This window comes from Sapajus apella, unplaced genomic scaffold (assembly GCF_009761245.1).
Source record: "Sapajus apella isolate SASKATOON/1434 unplaced genomic scaffold, GSC_monkey_1.0 scaffold15, whole genome shotgun sequence".
NCBI lineage: Eukaryota > Metazoa > Chordata > Mammalia > Primates > Cebidae > Sapajus > Sapajus apella.
In genome coordinates, this window is record NW_022436955.1 from 19,282,373 (window position 1) to 19,302,683 (window position 20,311).

Consider the following 20,311-nt stretch of genomic DNA (forward strand, 5'->3'; position numbering starts at 1 on the left):
CTTGAATATCGAGTACTGCTGAATTATTAAATCTGAGATATAAAGGCTAAGAACAATAATGATGATAGTAAGAGCTAGTATTCACCGAGTGCTTTCTACCCTCAACATCCATTTTGGAATGATCTCTAGTGAGCTTGAGTTACTACTGACTGTGGAGTATGACTTTATGTGATTAGTTGTTCCACTTACAAGTTGGATTTTCTTGCATTTAATGCGTTTTCTATAAATGATGCTTGGAATCATCTAGTGGGAAAAAGCTAAAATACTGACTGAAGTATTTTAACAGTAAAGCTTTCCCTGGATGAAATAATGAACCAATTTTAATAGCCCCTTTAAGGTGGTTTTAACTTTTCTGTCTCACATGGGTTTTGAGCTGTTTAGCTTTATTTTTAAGTCTTTATTATAGTCTAGGAGAGTGGATTGGTTTTCAATAATTGCCACATACCTCCTTCACATTCAAGTTATGCCCCACCTCTTTTTTAATGCCACTTTTTTTTTTTTTTTTTTTTTTTTTTTTGGGTAAAGCCTCTCTTTAGAGAACACAGATTGAAAGCAATATTATGGAATCAGTTTTGCGTTTTTGCCTGCTGGAATGAGTTATTTGTTGGAGAGCTGCTTCTAGGTATGAAGTAGCCTCAGCAAAAATTCTTGGAGGCAGAGGCTGAGTCTCCAGGGCTGAGAACCACCCATACCCAGGTCTCCCACATGGAGGGGTGCCATTTTGCACGAATGATGGTAAACAGCAACAAAACAAAAACAAAAATAGGCTTTCAGTGAGGAAAGCCTAGAGGAAGCCAGGTGGAGCTAATGCGACCAGGCTCAGAAGGGGAACGAGGAAAGAGGAGGACTTGTGGACCCTTGGCTGAGAAGGGGATTTGGAGAAATATCTAAGGGGATCTTAGGTTCTTTTCTGTGAATATTCTCTCAGGATACAGTAAATTCTACATTGCCCAGTGATGGTTTTGTGTATTTTCTTTCATAGCAGCTTTAAGGGGAAGAGGGCCTAGCCAACTCCTGATACCCAGAAGCAAAGCTAGTAATCTGGACTCACAGAAAGTAAAATGACCCCAAAGTTGCCTTCTCCCTTTACCTATGTCAGAACTGAGTTGTTCTTCCTGAGACTGAGACAGATCACCTATGATATGACTCCTGACGAGAGAGCTATGCCTGCTATTCTTTAATAGTAGGAACTTGGGTTATTGGATTTTATTTTGTCTTTCTTTTAATTTGCCACCCTCCATGTAACAAAGGGCCTAGCTTTAAATTTCAACTTTGCCCTTACCAAATCATGTGGCCAACTCTCTAAACTTCTTTCACCATCTGCAATAATTTGAGTGGAGGGGGTGGTAATAATACCTTCCTGGAGTTTAAAAAATATTAAGTTTAAAATGCATGCTAAGTTCCCGGGTACATAGGAGTTGCTTAATAAGATTCCCTTCCCACACATCCATCGTTCTGCATCTAAGAGGTTCCATGAGAGAAAGCATTTCTTGACTCTCCATTGGGAAGATCTTGCCAGACTCTGAGGTCTTAGCTGCTGTGTGAGTGGTAGTTTTCCCTCTGCTCTTACTGTTTTTAAAGCACCCATGGGATGCCGTAGTGTGTATTCATTGTTTATACTGCCACTCCTCTCTTTTCTGACAGTACCCAGAGCTTCTTTCTAGGTTGTCTACGGTAGCCTCCTAAACATTTTATCTGTTCCTGGGGAAGCTGACCTCACCCTGTATTCTATTCCCTGGGCACAGAGCCTGATAAAGAAGTGAAACTATGGCTCAAGGAAACCAGTCATGGTGAACCTCATGACTCTTTCCAAAATGCTGGTCCAGAGGCATTTTTCTAAATGGTGTGGTGCTTTGGCTATAAAGGCTCCCATGAGGAAAACAAGTACTGGGAAGAAGTTAACACAGGGAGAAGTCAAAATAAAGAGAACCAGAGATAAATAGAATTAAAGGACTCCAAACTCTGTTCAAATCATGTCTTACGCCCAACATGCCCATTCACTTTGGGTTACATGAGTCAATAAATTCCCTTTATTACTAGACACATTTGGGTTGTGTTTTCTCTTCTTAAGGCAAAATTACCCTAAATGTCTTAGTTACCATGAAGGTGTGTATGTGGGGACCTGTATTGTCACTAAAGAGGAGTATTAAGTGTTACTCTCTCTGTAATTCTGACTGAAAGTAAAACCATTCTTAGGACAGTGTTTTAGATGCATATAAAATAAAGTGATAAACTGTAACTGGTATCTTGGTTTACTAATAATCTTGGGTTTACTATAGTGATTGAATTCAGCAAACATTAGGAGAACATACTATTTATTAATATTTTTAATGGAACAACAATAAAAAGCCTTAAAAACATAGAGCTTCTTATTGTGGATAACAGAAACACATCTATTTTTATTCTCCTTGTTATTATAATACCAGCACATTTAGGATTAATATTTACAGATTTTAAGGATAACCATATGTCATGATGAAATTTGGTTCAGCCAGTCTCCTTCACCTTTTTGTTTTCAATGCTGTTCCGTAGAATAGCAAACCATTCTAAGTAAATAAGTGCGTAGAATTTACTAAACCTGAACTCTTTGGCATTACAGCCATTGTCCAAGATGTCATTCTGGTTTGTGAAAGTGATGCTGACTGGCCTGTATTCAGCAGTTCAGCAGTATCAGCCAAATAGACATGCTGCTGAGTTCATGAAATATCCATAGACTGCACCGGGCTGTTGCACCTGCAGCACCATTTCTCTAGTCTATAGCTCAATTTTGTTTTTTTAAAGAAAACAACATTTAGTTACTGAAATCAATCAAATTTATAATAAATTTGACAATTAAAACAGCATGACAAGACTTAATTTATCAAGAATTAGTGGTAATTAAAATAAGCTGAATTTCTAATGTTCAGGGCGTTATATTCTAGATTGTACTTGGGCATCACTTTGTCTATATTTATATATAAGGTGATGTTCCATCTTAACTATTTTTAAATGTACAATGCAGTAGGGTTAACTGTATGCATATGGTTGTGCAACAGCTCTCTAGAACTTTTTTGTCTTGAGAAACTGAAAATTATATGACCATTTAACAACTCCCTCTGGCCCCAACCTGGCCACATACTCGATCCTGGCAGTCCACTTTCTATTTTCTAAAAGTGTGACTGCTTTAGATACCTCATTTAAGTTGAATGGTGTACTTTTGTCTTTTTTGTGACTGGCTTATTACACTTAGCATAATGTCCTCAAGTTTCATCCATGTTGTAGCATATAAATAGATTTTCTTGACTTCCATCCGGCGCACAGCTCCGATGGAGGCGGCGCGGAGGCCGTGGCTGGAGCTGAGCCGTCGGAGGCCGCCCCCGGCGGGCGGGCCTTCTGGCGACCACCCCTGGTTTCTCCTTGGGGGTGATGAACGGGAGCGTCTCTGGGTCGAGCTGTTGCGCACCGTGAGCCCAGAGCTGAGCCTGGATCAGGAGTTGCCTCCACTGCCCGCCTTCCCTGGACAGGAGCGCAGCTGCAGCCCGGGAGCCACTGAAGTCTTCGCTGTGGGACCCAAGACCTTCTCCTGGACGCCCTTTCCGCCAAACCTATGGGGCCCCGGCCGCTCCTACCGGCTGCTTCGCAGGGCAGGAGGGCACCTGGAGTCCCCCAACGGGTCCACTCCCCAGCACTTGGCACCTGATCCCTGCAGGGCACCCAGCGTGGAGCCGCAGCCGTCTGTGGAGGGTGCCGCAACCCTGCGCAGCCGCCCTATGTGCCAGAAGGAGTTCGCCCCCAGGCTGACCCAGCTGGATGTTGACAGCCACCTGGCCCAGTGCTTGGCCGAAAGCACAGAAGATGTGATGTGGTGAGCGCCTTCCAGGGAGCCCAGCGCTGTGTCAGATGCCCGGACATGCCCTCCCCCGCCAGAAGCCCCTCCCCCCACCAGAAGCCCCCGTCCTCCCAGCTCTCCAGCTTGCGCATTAAAGCAGGGTGCACCTGTCTGTTGTGATGAAAAAAAAAATAGATTTTCTTCTTTCTTTCTATCTATCTATCTATCTATCTAGCTAGCTAGCTAGCTAGCTATCTATCTATAGATAGATAGATAGATAGTATTATACTTTAAGTTCTGAGGTACATGTGCAGATCTTGCAGGATTGTTAAATAGGTATACACATACCATGGTGGTTTGCTGCCTCCATCCCCCGTCACCTGTATTAGGTATTTCTCCCAATGTTAACCCTTCTCAATCTCCCCATTCCCTGTTATCCCTCCCCTAGCCCACCATCCCCCAGCAGATCCCATTGTATGATGTTCCCCTCCCTGTGTCTATGTGTTCTTATTGTTCAACACCTGCCTATGAGTGAGAATATGCGGTGTTTGATTTTCTGTTCTTGTGTTGGTTTGCTGAGAATGATGGTTTCCAGATTCATCCACATCCCTGCAAAGGAAATGAACTCATCCTTTTTTATGGCTGCATAGTATTCTGTGGTATATATGTGCCACGTTTTCTTTATCCAGTCTATCCTTCATGGGCATTTGGGTTGGTTCCAAGTCTTTGCTATTGTACATAGTGCTGCAGTGAACATACGTGTGCACGTGTCTTTATAATAGAATTATTTATAATGCTTTGGGTATATACCCAGTAATGGGATTGCTGGGTCAAATGGAATTTCTGTTTCCAGATCCTTGAGGAATCACCACGCTGTCTTCCATAATGGTTGAACTAATTTACACTCCCACCAACAGTGTAAGAGTGTTCCTCTTTCTCCACACCTCTCCAGCATCTGTTGTCTCCTGATTTTTTAATGATCGCCATTCTTTTTTTTTTTTTTTTTTTTTTTTTGAGACGGCGTTTCACTCATGTTACCCAGGCTGGAGTGCAATGGCGCGATCTCGGCTCACCGCAACCTCCGCCTCCTGGGTTCAGGCAATTCTCCTGCCTCAGCCTCCTGAGTAGCTGGGATTACAGGCACGCACCACCATGCCCAGCTAATTTTTTGTATTTTTAATAGAGACGGGGTTTCACCATGTTGACCAGGATGGTCTCGATCTCTTGACCTCGTGATCCACCAGCCTCGGCCTCCCACAGTGCTGGGATTACAGGCTTGAGCCACCGCGCCTGGCCAATGATTGCCATTCTAACTGGCATGAGATGGTATCTCAATGTGGTTTTGATTTGCATTTCTCTAATGACTAGTGATGAGGAGCATTTTTTCATATGTTTGTTGACTTCATATATGTCTTCTTTTGAAAAGTGTTTGTTTATATCCTTCGCCCACTTTTGAATGGGTTTATTTTTTTTTTTTTTTATTTTTATTTTTTTTCGTAAATCTGTTTTAGTTCTTTGTAGATTCTGGATATTAGCCCTTTGTCAGATAAGCAGATTGCAAAAATTTTTCCCCATTCTGTTGGTTGCTGGTTCACTCTAATGATTGTTTCTTTTGCTGTACAGAAGCTCTGGAGTTTAAGTAGATCCCATTGACCTATTTCGGCTTTTGTTACCATTGCTTTTGGTGTTTTAGTCATGAAATCCTTGCCTATGCCTATGTTCTAGATGGTTTTGCCTAGGTTTTCTTCTAGGGTTTTTATGGTGTTAGGTCTGAGGTAAGTCTTCAATCCATCTGGAGTTAATTTTAGTGTAAGGTGTCAGGAAAGTGTCTAGTTTCTGCTTTCTGCACATTGATAGCCAATTTTCCCAACACCATTTATTAAACAGGGGATCCTTTCCCCATTGATTGTTTTTGTCAGGTTGTCAAAGATTAGATGGTTGTAAATGTGTTGTTGCTGCAGAGGTTTGTGTTCTGTTCCATTGGTCTATGTCTCTGTTTTGATACCAGTACCTTGCTGTTTTGATTACTGTTGCCTTGTATCTTATGGGAATTCCTTTTTATGTGATGGGTCACTTTTTTCTTACTGCTTTGTCTTTGACTTTTGACAGTTTTATTATATGTCTCAGTGTGAGTCATTTTGTGTTTATCCTATTTTGTGTCCTTTGCTATTCTTGAACTTAAATGCCCATTTCCTTCCTCAGATTTCGGAAAATTTTGGCTACTATTCCTTAAATTTTCTATTCGCCTTTCTTTCGTTTCTCCTATACTTCCATAATACATATATTGGTCCACTTTCTGATAAGTCTCCAAGGTTTTCTTTACTTTTCTTCATTTTTTTCCTTAATTCCTCTTACTTGATAATTTCAAATGATCTGTCTTCAGGTTTGCTGATTCTTCAACTTCATCATGTCTGCTGTTGAAATCCTCAGTGAATTTTTCCATTCAGTTTATTGTACTCTTTACCTACATTTCTGTTTGGTTCTTTTTAATACTTTCTATATCTGTTGATATTCTCATTTTGTTTATGCATCTGCTTCTTTATTTTATTTAGTTGTCTACCTATGTTATCTTGAAGCTCACTGAGCTTCTTTAAGATTATTATTTTGGATTCCTTGTCAGGTAATTCACAGATCTCCATTTCTTTTTGGTTAATTTCTAAAAATTTAATTTATTCCTTTGTTTGTGCCTTGTTTCTGTTTTTTTTTTTTCTTTTTTTTAAATTTCTTTTGTGTATGTGCCTTGTTATTTTATTGGCTGTTATTTATGCATTTGAGAAAGTAGCCACCTCTCTTAGTTTTTACAGACTAGCTTCATTCAGGTTAAGACCTTCACCAAGAAGCCTGACCATAGATTCTTGGGGTCTCACAAACTCCCATATAATCCCTCTACAGTTCTAGCATTTTACTATGATCAGTTAAGTTTTTATTAATGTTTCCATTTGATAATCAGAAGAGGTTTATTTAAGAAAAAGCTACTAAATCTTGGTAACAGATTCATATCTGAACATATCACAATCAAACTGTCAAAAGCCAGAAACAAAGAGAGACTATTAAAAGTAGTAAAATAAATGAGACTTTTCATGTACTAAGGATCTTCAGTAAGATTATCAACTGTTTGCTCATTATTTCATCTTCTGGTTTTAAAGATACATGGCTCTTATATATAGTAATATAAATACATTTAATGACAAATGGTCATGGTGGGGCAGCATTTTTGTGGTGTTGCTGAGGTTGAAAATCATATCGTGTGATTTTTTTTTTAACCACTTAATTTCTGTTTTTGAGAGCATACATACAGTATTTGAAGGAGGTCACCAATATGATGTACTACTGAGAACAACAGAAAACTGACAACTATAAAATAAAATGGAGATAAGACCAGAAAGGACATATAGCACATTCTTAAAATTCTTTTCTCAAAAATGGCAACAGAAAAAAAGAAGCACATGGAAAGAAGAAAGAAGATAAACACAAAAATGGAATCTGTATGTGAGACAAGGATCAGAGAAAAGTTTCAGAAGAACTCTGAAGCTGAGCTCCAACAGTATTCATAAGTAAATAACAATTTGGATACAAAGCTCAGAGAATTGGAGGAAAAACATAATATGTTTGAAGATGAAAAGGTAAACTGAGAGAAAGAAAAAAGAAAAGGAGAGAGAGCTCAGCCAGGCAGTGTGTACTGTAACAAGAGAAATATGCAACAACTGAAAAAATCACAAAATAATAGGACAGGGAAAACCTTTAAAACCCGTTATTGACCGCTAGTTACCTATTAAATGCCAGTGTGCCATCTTCTATATCAGTGTTAGATAGCTTGACCAATTTGCAGCAACTGTATCCATAATGATGGATTTAATTGCATGATCAAAAGAATTATCATTGGGTTTGTTATTTTATTTTTAGAGATTAAGTTGCCTTAAATTTTGTTGAGTGCTGTGAACTTAGAAAGTAACAGCTCTACGTACCTTTTCTATATTTCTTTCCATTTTTAAAATTTAAGCAAATATCTTCAATGTTAATGCAAGCACACATTTTCCTCTACCATTCTACCTGTTTGCAGTTATGTTTTATACATTTGTTTGTTTACATAATATTAGAGATCCAAAGTACTTGGAATATTGTAATTCAGAATACATTTCCATATTTTTATATAATTTGACATATTATAGGATAATTATAATTCCAATATTCCATTCAATGCAACATATATAAGGTAATTTAGTCTTAGGCAGTTGCCTCTATTTTTTGAGACTTTAGTGATTAAAAAAAAGCTTATATGCATGAAATGCACCTACAGGTTTTTCAGCAATATTTTATCATTTTGATTTTTTAGAAAATGTATTATTTCTGTGTAATAACCTCTTTAGTGAAAAGATTCTCGTTACTGCTTCATTTTTGAAATAATGTTTAATATAGGCATCTTTCCATATATTGGCTCTGCTGCAATAGATTATAGCATCTTTCAAATGGTAGGAACCAAAGATTAAAGCTTTTCTTTACCTGCCTTTTTAGATTTTATAAAAGATCAGAGAAAATTGAAACCATAAGTCATTTTGGGGCAAAATTGTGAAGCTAATTACCAATCTGTTTTTCTCTATATAAGTAAAATTCATGTTTAATTTTACCAGAAATGAGAATTGCAGCCTCTTGGATAAAAAAAAATGTAACTATTCTGCACTTAGCTATATTCAGTTTATTGCATTTATGGATTTTTTTTGGTATTACATGATATCATATAAATATTTATATGATTAAAAAATTTTTTTGAAGACATAAAAACATACCAAGCTAACCAAAACTGTGCCATTTTCCTGAATGGAAAGTTCAGTATTTTAAATGTATATTACATTTTTCTAAGTTAATGTATAAATTCAATGTGGTCCCAGTAAAATATCTGGCAGATTTCAAATAGAATTTGACATGGCATTTCATGAGAAGCATCGTTGGTAAATTTGATTCCATTAAAATAAATAATATGTAAATAAGCAGTCTAATAGTGTTAAATATAAATAACAACACAGGAAAAAACATTTTTACTCTGTATAACAGATGAAAGAGTAATACCCAGGATTTCCAAAGAGAAACATTTGAAATATTTAGGAAGCATGTTAATAATCCAATAAAGATGGACAAGGACAGGAAAAGGACAAATCACGAAAGATGAAACACACGTCTTCAGTAAATATAGATACAAATTTCAACTGCATATTGTATTAATTAGGCTTCTACAGAGAAACAGAACCATTGGAATATGTGTGTGTGTGTGTGCGCGCGTGTGCGCACATATATATATGTATATATATGTATATATACATACACATATACATATATATACATATATATGCATATATATGTGTGTGTATGTATATATACATACATATATATGCATATATATGTGTGTATATATATACATATATATATATAATATACATATTTTATTCATATGTTTTATTATAAGACACTGGTTCATGTGACTTTGGAGGCTGAGAAATCCCACAGTCTGCCATCTGCAAGCTGGAGACCTGGAAAAGCCAGTGATGTTTATTCCAGGCCAAGTTTGAAGGCCTGAAAACCAGAAGTATTGGTAATACAAGTTATAGTCCGAGGATTGGAGAAGAATGATGTCTTAGCTCATGCAGTGAGAGAGAGAGAGAGAGAAGAGAATGAGTAAAAACAGAGAGGATGCCGAGACCAGCTCGGTCCTGGAGACACCAGCCCAGCAACACTGAAGGAGTTAAGAAACAAACACAAAGATACAGTGCAAAGTGGGATCAGCAGGCTAACAGCCTTCCAAGCTGAGCACCTCCAGCAGACTCTGACCCACATATTTATTTTTTTCTGAACAGGTGATTATTATTAACAAGCCGGTGTTGTGTGTTTTCTCATAGAACAAAGATACACTAGGCAGGCATCTGGTGCCTGCTTACCACTGATCAAGGACAAACTAGAAAGCATTCTCCATGAAGGAGCAATTGGGGCAGGATCACATATCCTGTGTTTAAAGAATTGGTTTAACTAGTGTATGATATGCATATACTGTTCACTATTTTTGAACACCCTCAGCAATTTTCTGCTTGGAGGCTGGCTTGGTTTTCCTTGCCGTCATTCTCAGTAAACAATATAATCCATCACACATGTTAGGATTTGTCCCAGCAAGAGGGAGAGAGGAAGAGAGAGAAAGAGGGAGAGAGAGAAGATGAATTCAACCTTCTTCTGTTTTTTTTTTTCATTTTATTTGGGTCCCACATTGGAGAGGGCCAACTGCTTTATTCAGTCCACCTATTCAAATGCTCGTCTCTTCCAACATACCCTTACAGATACACTTGGAAATAATGTTTAACCAGAGTATGTGGGCATTCTATGGCCCAGTCAAGTTGACACATAAAACTAATCATCACATATATTTTTTCATAGAAACCAGTTAAAATATTTTTCACCAGAGTGGTAATTTAAAAATATATTGTCAATATCAAGTGTGGGTAAAGGTGTATGTCAGATATTTGGAATCCTAGTGAGGGATATTTATTGGTATGGTTACTATGAAGGGGAATTTGGTAGTATTCACTAAATTTTAAATGTGCTTGCTTTTTGATGCTGCTATTATTCTTTATAATATATATATATTTTTGAGATGAAGCCTCACTCTGTTGCCCAGGCTGGAGTGCAATGGTGTGATCTCAGCTCACTGCAACCTCCATCTCCTGAGTTCAAGCAATTCTCCAGCCTTAGCCTCCTGAGTAACGAGTAGCTGGGACTATAGGCATGCACCACCACAACTGGCTAATTTTTTGTATTTTAGTAGAGATGGGGTTTCACCATGTTGGCCAGGATGGTCTCAATCTACAGACCTCATGATCTGCCTGCCTTGGCCTCCCAAAGTGCTGGGATGACAGGCATGAGCCGCCACAGCTAGCCTCTTTATATTATTAACCTTTATGTCCAGCACTAGGGAATGAGAAGGTAATTAAGGTATAACCATATTGTTATGACAGTTTCATGTGATGTTAGGAAGAGTTACTAAACATGACGTCTGCCACATAGTGATTTGCAAGGCATATTATGGTATCAAAAAACAAGCTAAGTATACCAACAAATAATTGCACGAAAATAAAAAAAGCAAACTTTTTCAGCATGGGATGTGTGCATTCATAAATGCTACAGAATATCTTGAAGGACATACATGACAGGGATAACAGCAGTTACCTAGACGGCAGTCTGAGGGCGTGGGTTGGTGGAAGAGAACTAACTTGGCTTACTTATCTTAAGTATTATAATGTCTTTAAATCAGATGTAATATAATCTTAATTATAATTTATTAAGAAATTAGCTGTCTAACTAGGCATTAGTTATTAAAATAATTCTACTTAAGTATCTAGTCCAGAGTCAGAAATAGAGACTACACATATTAGGTAAATCGTTTTCGAAAAATGTACAAACACTGTGGCTTCAGTGAAATACTTGGCTGAAGTATAATACCACTTGAAGTTTAGAAGACCGAATTGAAGATTTCTAAAGGTAAAAATTTTAATTATAGATCTGACATGTCTTAGGATAATTCTTGGCTCCCTTTCAAATCAATCAGGAAACACCCTTCCTTTGGACTGCTAGTATTAAGGATTGGCTTGCTGTACCTCCTTTCTACTCTTATCTAGTTCTCACTGTAAGGATCACAGTCCAAACACCTGGTGTCAGAGAAAACCTGCTCTTATGGGACAGACCATTTTAAAGAGCTCATGTATAGAATGAAGTGTACAGGTATTGATCGACTTATGACCTATGCGACTTACGATCATGTGACTTTACGACCACAATCGCTAGCCACAACTGCTCCGACTGCTCCGCGTCTGGCAGCACCAACGTTGCCCAGCTGGGCGTACGACAGTGCAGACCAGCTTCCGGCAGCACTACCATCTCCGCGTGCATATAGCCTACTCAACTTATGACCAAATCGTGTTACGACTGGTCTTTCAGAGCCAATCGTGGTCGTAAGTCGAGCACTAGCTGTATATGTAAGTACCTATCATATGCTCATAAAGTGGTTGTTTCCCTTCATTAAATTTCATAAAATTACCTGATGCTCAAAGAAGGAGGAGGAGAAGAGGGGGTGAATCAGTTTGTGTCTTTATTTTGTAGAAAAAAATGATATATGGTCATTTGTGCTTATGGATAAAAATTGAATACTTATTTGAACACATAATTTTACAAATTTATCTTAAGTTTATATACTTAGGAAAAGAATGGCATACATTTTTACAAACTTTCCCTAAAATCTTTCATTCATTCAATCATATAATGTATTTTGGATGCTTTCAATGAATCGGGTGCTATCCAATGTGGCACTGAAATAATAGGGAACACATTGAAGTTCTGTCCTTGAGCAGGTTAAATTCTGAGTCATAGGCTGACATACAAAAAAGCAAATATAAAATAATGGTGAGATTTAAAAGCTATGAATAAATTCATAAAGGTCCTAGATAGAGAATTCAGATAGAGAAAAATGTCAATCTCAGTGAAGAATGGAGAAGGAAAGCATTCCAGGCAAAGGGGACAGCATTTGCAAATGCTCTGACGTGGAAGAATTTGATATGGATCCATATATGCAAAAAACGTAGACCATGGTAAAAGGATGAATGCTGTTCTAAACGCAATAGAAACCATTGGGGAGTTTGTAACAGTGATCCAGTTTGAGTGTAGTCTGAATAACATTTGTAAATATTGACAGCAAAGTATTAAAAGAACAAAGAAAGCTATCTTGATTATACATATTACTCCAAAAATGCCTTTTGTTTCGATAAACACTATTTGGAGTTTAGAGTTATGTGTTTGGATTTTTGATTGGTTAGTCCAAGAGAATGATCATTAAGTTAAACAGAAGTAAATAAACAGTTTTATTAATTTTATGCATTTTGGGACAGCTAGACCCTTAGGATAGAGATGAAGTCTTCCAATAATGTTTTTTGTCTTTATCTGACTGTTGAGATTAAACTTTCTTCAGTCTGGAACATGTGTCCTTAACTAGATTATCAGATGAATTTTCCCCTCAGTATTAATTTCCACAGTGGTGATTTCAGTATTTAATAAATGCATGACAAGACTTCCCATTAGAGAAAACAATTCTATTCTCGATTGACAGATAAACAGTTTAGCATGAGATCATTTGATAGCTTCTGTCTTAAACTATTTGGTCTCCCAAGGCAGAAGTATTTTTTAGAGCCAGCCCTTGCACCGTGTCATTGTAATGACATCGTAAAACAGTTCTTTTTATACTTTCCAATAAAACAGTGTGACATCTTAAATCTGAGTTGCTTTACTTTTTAAAGGGTGAAGAATGCATGATTCCTTTCCATCCGCCTCCCTCTAGCAAGGCAATCATCGTGTACAAAGAAGAAAGCTCAGGGGAAAAATAGTCTCACTCTATAAATGTATTCAAGGTAACCATATAGATAGAGGAGGAATTGTTCACATTCTGAGAAGATAAGAAGACAAGGTGACAATAACCTAGAATTAGTCCAAGATAGAGTTTAGGTTTTTCAATAGGTAAAAGTAACACATTCCCACACAAACAAACATTCACTCTGTGGGGTCTGAGGTGGTTATCAAAATCATCACAGAACAAGAACGTTTGGGATTAGCCATTGCAAGAGTAAGGAGACTCCTTGTTTTGAAACTTAGGGCCTGGTCCTTGTACACAAGTCAAGTTGGATGGTTCAAGGTGAGGGAGGACTGCAAAGGGAAATGTGCAAGGGGCGATTTCTAGAAGTTGTCTATGTTCACTAGAACAAGTGTCTAAAACAATAGTAACCCATTTCTCTTTAAAACTTCCATTTCAAAAACAAGTACATACAGAGAAAAGAGAAGTTTCTTCATTTCCAATGAATTCTCTCCCTCCTCAAAAGAAAGCACAGCCAAATAAGTAGACAAAACAACTCATAGCCAGAAGTCAGTCTGCATGAAAGATTGCTTATGCATGTTCTGGGAATAATTATTTTAGTTGTGTTGTACAGTGTCAACTTTTTGTTATGAGTCACAACCACCAAAATCTAACTCATCAGAAGGATCCAATTTAATGGAAACATCTGCAGGTATTAATTTGTCAGAGAAAATTTATTCTTGCTCACACATGGTCCTGGTCGTATATTCTTGAAGATTAGATATGGGTTTCAGGTAGATAGTGATGCTAATGCTTGTAACGGCTGTATCCTGGTACAGTACCCCAACCTTAGGCCCAGTAGTCTGAGATATATTGTTAGGAGATATATTCTCTTAGAAGAATAAATCTCAGACTCTTGGGCAATGAAGGGAAAGAAAGCGTTAGGTTGGGGTCCAATTTGCTCTGTGCACAAAATGGTCCTGGTCCTATCTTTTTGAAGATAAAACATGGGTTTCAGGTAGATAGGGGTGCTAAGGTTTATAATGGCTGTATCCTGATACCATACCCAATGTGTTCCCTGTGACTTGCTCAAGCCCATAATGAAAACCAGACTATTTATTTTAGCAGATAATCTACTGGCAAATGTCATCTCTGGTTCATATTTAAGTTGGAATTCTCAGGATTTTTTACTAGCAATGACATTTTAAAAATATTGGCTTAATAACCCAATTTACCTATTTATTCAGAGTCCTATATACCTCTGGAGAACTTGTTCTCACTCTCTTTAACACGTGTTTGCATAATGCAAACTAAAGACGGATTTCCTAAATGCATATGAATGAGTAAACACATTGGCTTGTATAAATCTTGAAACATGAATCTGACAAACACATGAGGACCAGCCTTGTCTAATTGGGTGCTGCCTTTGAAATTCCTAATGCCTGGACTAAGTAGCATTCCTTTCTCAGGAAAGGAAACCTTGACACATGATAGCTGTTTAGCAATAAATATATTTTATGACTATTCAGATTTTACAATTTATTTTTATTTGGAGCATACAATAGAGCTGTGGAAAAGCTGTATGCCACCCTGGGAAAAAAGGGCTCGTTTAAATAGAGGGGATTAATAGGAAAAATAAGGTAGATTAATACAGGAGGAATGAGGTTTTGGATTCATTATCTAAAAATAATGGGGTGGATATAGAGAGTTCTGAGTTTTAATTCCAAAACATCAGAACAAATTAAATCCTAGAAGAAGAATATAGAGATACCCTATTAGGTAAGTGATTATTAAATAGGTATAATATAACCCCCACTTCCGTTTATCCCATTTCCAAAGAGTATATGTGTGCCTTCGCTAAGAATTAGGCATATGTACATGCTGATAGTGAGAAAGACAGTAGGGAACCACTACATTCTCGCATTAGAATGAACTCTATCCAGTCTATCATTGATGGGCATTTGGGTTGGTTCCAAGTCTTTGCCATTGTAAACAGTGTGTCAGTAAACATATGTGTACATGTGTCTTTATAATATAATGGTTTATAATCCTTTGGGCATATACCCAGTAATGAGATTGCTGGGTCAAATGATGTAATGTGGCACATATACATCATGGAATACTATGCAGCCATAAAAAGAATGAGTTCATGTCCTTTGCAGGGACATGGGTGAAGCTGCAAACCATCATTCTCAGCAAACTGACACAAGAACAGAAAACCAAGCACCACATATTCTTACTCATAAGTGGGTGTTGAGCAATGAGAACACATGGACACAGGGAGGGGAACATCTCGCACCAGGGCCTGTCAGGGGGTGGGGGCTAGGGGAGGGATAGCAGGGGATGGGGGGTTTGGGGAGGGATAGCATTAGGAGAAATACCTAGTATAGATGATGGTGGATGAATGCAGCAAACCACCATGGCACGTGTATACCTAGGTAGCCTGCGCGTTCTGAACCTGTACCCCAGAACTTAAAGTATGTATATAAAAAAACAACAAACTCTAAGACATTTCATAAAATCTTTCAGGTTTAATTTCTCCTAAGAATATATCTCAGAGTATTGTGGAGAGAAAGGAAGTAAGCATTAGGCTACCCAGGTTGGGGTTCAATTTGCTCTGTGCACCAACTTTCAAAGAAATCTCTTCTTGTGAAGGCTATCCCTGCCTATCTGGAGCCTCTCTCTGTGCAGTCCCTCAGGGCTCTGCAAAATCAACTGTTACAGTGAATGTCTTTTGCTGACTGTTTTGCCTTTAGATCTTTGTTACTGTAGTTGTTCAAATATGTGCATTTCTTTTTTCCAAAAGTCAGATCTTTTCTAATGAGTCATTTTACTGGAAGCATGTACCATCTTTCTCTGCTTTTTCAAGTTTAATGAGATTTTAAAAGACAGTCATCAGAGGCAAGGTGCAGAAGTTCTAGAGTTGTTTCCTATTTTCCTCATATTAACTAGTCTGTTGGGAGCAAGCCTGTCCCTCACGAGCATGGTGCTTCAGCAAGCAGCAAAAAAAATGGCCAGTTACGTTTTTTTTTTTGGTATAGCCTACTTGTTAAGAATACTTCAGTCAAATTTTATGAAAGTTGACAATAATAGATTTTATGGTTATTCTTGCAAAATGTCTTCTTTGAGTTAACTTGCAACTAAAAGTGATGGTTTCTCTCTTTTGTCACCCTAAGTTCTCTTGGAACACAAACTCCTCCCTGGGGATAGGCAATTCAGAAGAGAACATAGGAAAATGATAACTTAATGAGACCCCAATGGGCTCTAAAAGTTAATACTAGCAAAAGAATTAATGAAGCTTCTAAAGCAAGGGATGTAAGCCTGAGGATAATTTATGCATTGGGATGATCTCACTTGTCATTGGAATTATTTAACATTTCCCAGGCACTCAAGTAGAGCACGACTAAACATCAAAAAACAGGACAAGAAAAAATTCCTATATGGAGGAAAATATGCTTAAAAGAATGTAAAAGACCTTAAAATGGAATGAAACAACTAGTTGGAAGGAAAAGTTTCTCTTTACAAGAATCCAGCTACTAAGTACATAGATGAAACAATGATAGAATTCTATACCAAGAAGATACCTCAAAATCATACAATTATATGGAAATTAAACAGTTTGCTCCTGAATGTGACTTTTGGGTAAACAAGGAAATCAAGGCAGGTTTTTTTTTTTAATTGTACTCTAGATTCTGGGGTACCTGTGCAGATCATGCAGGTTTGTTGCATAGGTACACACATGGCAATGTGGTTTGCTGCCTCCATTCCCCTGTCAACTACATTTGGCATTTCTCCCCATGTTATCCCTTCCCGACCTCCCCATCCCCCCCGGCTGTCCCTCCCTTGCCCCCACCAAGAGCAGAAATTAAAAAATTATTTGAAATTAGTGAAACAAAGATACCACATACCAACATCTTTGGCATGCTGCTAAAACACTGTAAAGAGGAAACGTTATAGCACTAAATGCCTAAATCAGGAAGTTAGAAATATCTCAAATTAACCACCTAACATCACACCTATAGGAATTAGAAATACAAGATGAGAGCAACCCTAAAGCTAGCAGAAGGCAAGAAATAATGACAATCAGAGAACTGAATAAAACTGCGATGCAAAAATCCATATAAAAGATCTATGAAACCAAAAGTAGATTCTTTGAAAGATGAAACAAGATTGATAGATCACAACTGGATGAACAAAGAAAAACGGGAGAAGTCCCAAATAAGCACAATCAGAAATGGCCATGATGATATTATAACCAATTCTGCTGAAATAGTAAAGATTTTTATAGACTAGTATAAACATCTCTGTGCTCATAAATTAGGAAATGTAGAGTAAGTGGATACATTTATGGAAACACATAACCTCCTAAGATTGAATCCAGAAGAAATTGAAAATCTGAAACCTACCAACCAAAAAAAAAAAGAAGCCCAGGACCAGACGAATTTGCAGCCAATTGCTACCATACACACAAAGAAGAGCTCATACCAATCCTTCTGAAACTATTCCAAAAAATTGAGGAGAAAGAACTCCTCTGTAACCCTTCCTAAATCCTAACAACTCTTCCAAAAGGCTCCTAGAACTGACAAATGACTTCAGTAAAGTTTCAGGATACAAAATCAAGTATAAAATCAGCAGCATTTTCATACAGCAATAATAGTCAAACTGAGAGCCAATTCAAGAACACAGTTCCATTTACAGTAGCCACTGGAATCCCGCTAACCAATGAGGTGAAATAGCCCCACAAGGAGAACTAGAATACACTGTTGAAAGAAATCAGAAACTATCCAAATAAATGGAAAAGCATTCCATGCTTATGAATAGGAAGAATACAGATCATTAAAATGGCCATACTGCCCAAATTAATGTATAGATTTAACACTTTATATTAAACTACCAATGTCCTTTTTTACAGAATTAAAAAAAAACCCTATTCTAAAATTCATATGGAACCAAAAAAGAGCCCAAATAGCTGAAGCATTCCTAAGTAAAAAGAACAAAGCTGGAGGCATCACACCACCTGACTTTAAACTCTATTAAAAGTCTGCAGTAACAAAAACAGCATAGTACTGGTACAGAAACAGACACATAGAGGAATGGAAAGGAACAGAGAGCTCAGAAATGACACTGCACACCTACAACTATCTGGTCTTCGACAAAGTCAACAAAAATAAGCAATGATCTTTGGCAAAGTCGACAAAAATAAGCAACTGTCTATTCAGTAAATGGTGCTGGGATAAGTGACTAGTCATATGCAGAAGATTGAAACTGGATCCTTTTCCTTATACCATATACAAAAATCAACTCAGGATGTTTTAAGGACTTAAAACCTAAAACCATACATATCCAGGAATATAACCTAGAAAATACCATTTGGGACATAGGTCTAAGTACAGATTTCATGATGAAGATGCCAAAAGCAACGGCAACGAAAACAAAAATGACAAACATAACACCTCATTAAACTAAAGAGCTTTTGGACAGTGAAAGAAAAACTATCGACAGAGTAAACAGACAACATAATAATGGGAGAAAATATTTGCAAACCATGCATTTGGCAAAGGTCTACTCTCCAGAATCTGTAAGAAACTTAAATGAATCGACAAGCAAAAGAACAACCTCATTAAAAAGTGGGCAAAGGACATGAACAAACATTTCTAAAAAAAGACATACAAGTGACCAGCAAATGCATGAAAAAATGCTCATGACTAATCATCAGAGAAATGCAAATGAAAACCTCAGTGAGATACCATCTCACACGAGTCAGAATGGCTTTTGTTAAAAAGTCAAAAAAGAACAATGTTGGTGAGGCTGCAGAGAAAAGGGAACACTTACACACTTTTGGTGGGAATGTAAATTAGTTCTAAGTTTTATATTTTTAGGAGAGATAGGGTTTCGCCATGTTGGCCAGGCTGGTCTCAAACTTCTGACCTCAAGTGATCTTCCTGCCTTGGCCTCTCAAAATGCTGGGAATATAGGCGTGAGCCACCATGCCTGGCCTCATCTTTTTAAAAAACATATACGTGTGTGTGTGTGTGTGTGTGTGTGTGTGTGTGTGTGTGTTTATTATCTCACGAGTAATTTTATATATGTATATATGTTTATATATTATCTCAAGTGAGACTTTGTCTCAAAAATAAATTAATTTTAAAAGGTTGAGACAACAGAACAAAACGTAAATTCTGTTTGGTAGGTGGGTTCTTGCCAAGTCAGGTATAATTGTTTCACTCACAGAAGGTTTGCATTCTGTAGGTGTGAGAGGGTATAGTGAGGAAAGAACATAGGGAACCATGTGAATTTGACTGTTTTGGGGAGACGCTGTGAGGAGGATGTATGTGACTAAGTGTTTGTATTATAATATGGCCCCTCTGCGTATGCACACACCTGTCACTGTATTGTCATAGCCAAGTTGTCTTGCTATTCAGCACCTTTTAAATGATGCAGATCCTTACATATTATTGATTATCTCAGTTTCCCTATCTTGCTGTGGCCAGATACAACTCTCTGTCACATGATGAATATTGGCTTTGGTGTGCTTGGAGTAAACTACTGTTGAATCATGCGTGTATTGTGGGTATCTACAACATCTGAACGAGAGATGAGAAAATATTTTCAAAGTAAATAGGTATAACAATATTACGATCATTTTACTTGCCACTACAACTTTGTTACATAAAGAAATTGGAGACTACAGTTCTTGGAGGGGCCAGGAGGGTCTCTGGATGTTGGCGAGACCGCCAACCCCACCTGACTTCCAGGTTCTTAACACCATCACGAAAAAGAATATTTATATATATAAACTTTATTTTGGCAAGAACAGTTAACATGAGATCCACCATCTTAACAATTTCTTTGTAGTGCATAATGTAGTTTTGTTGACTATACATACAATGTTGTACAGCAGATTTCTAGAAGTTATTTAATTCTTCCTGGTCCTGTTATAATTGAAATCCCCTAGTGATCTGGGAGCAGTTTTGTTGATTGTTCTCTCGGATTCCTGATCTGGTCCTGGACACTTTCTTGCACAGAACGTTTCCTGTCATATACATCTCTAGGGGGACCCATCCCTTTCTGTTCTGCTGCACAGAATGCCAGCCTGACTCACGACGCCGTGCCTTCTGTCCCACTTGATTTTC

The 20,311-nt window shown here is 37.7% G+C and overlaps 1 pseudogene across 1 annotated transcript; it reads left to right on the forward strand.

Annotated features, from left to right (window-relative positions):
- The first annotated feature begins 3,286 nt into the window (after positions 1 to 3,286).
- Positions 3,287 to 3,981, forward strand: LOC116555385 (annotated as a pseudogene). Its single transcript, XR_004270515.1, has one exon. The product of XR_004270515.1 is annotated as a Fanconi anemia core complex-associated protein 20 pseudogene (transcript).
- The last annotated feature ends 16,330 nt before the right edge of the window (positions 3,982 to 20,311 follow it).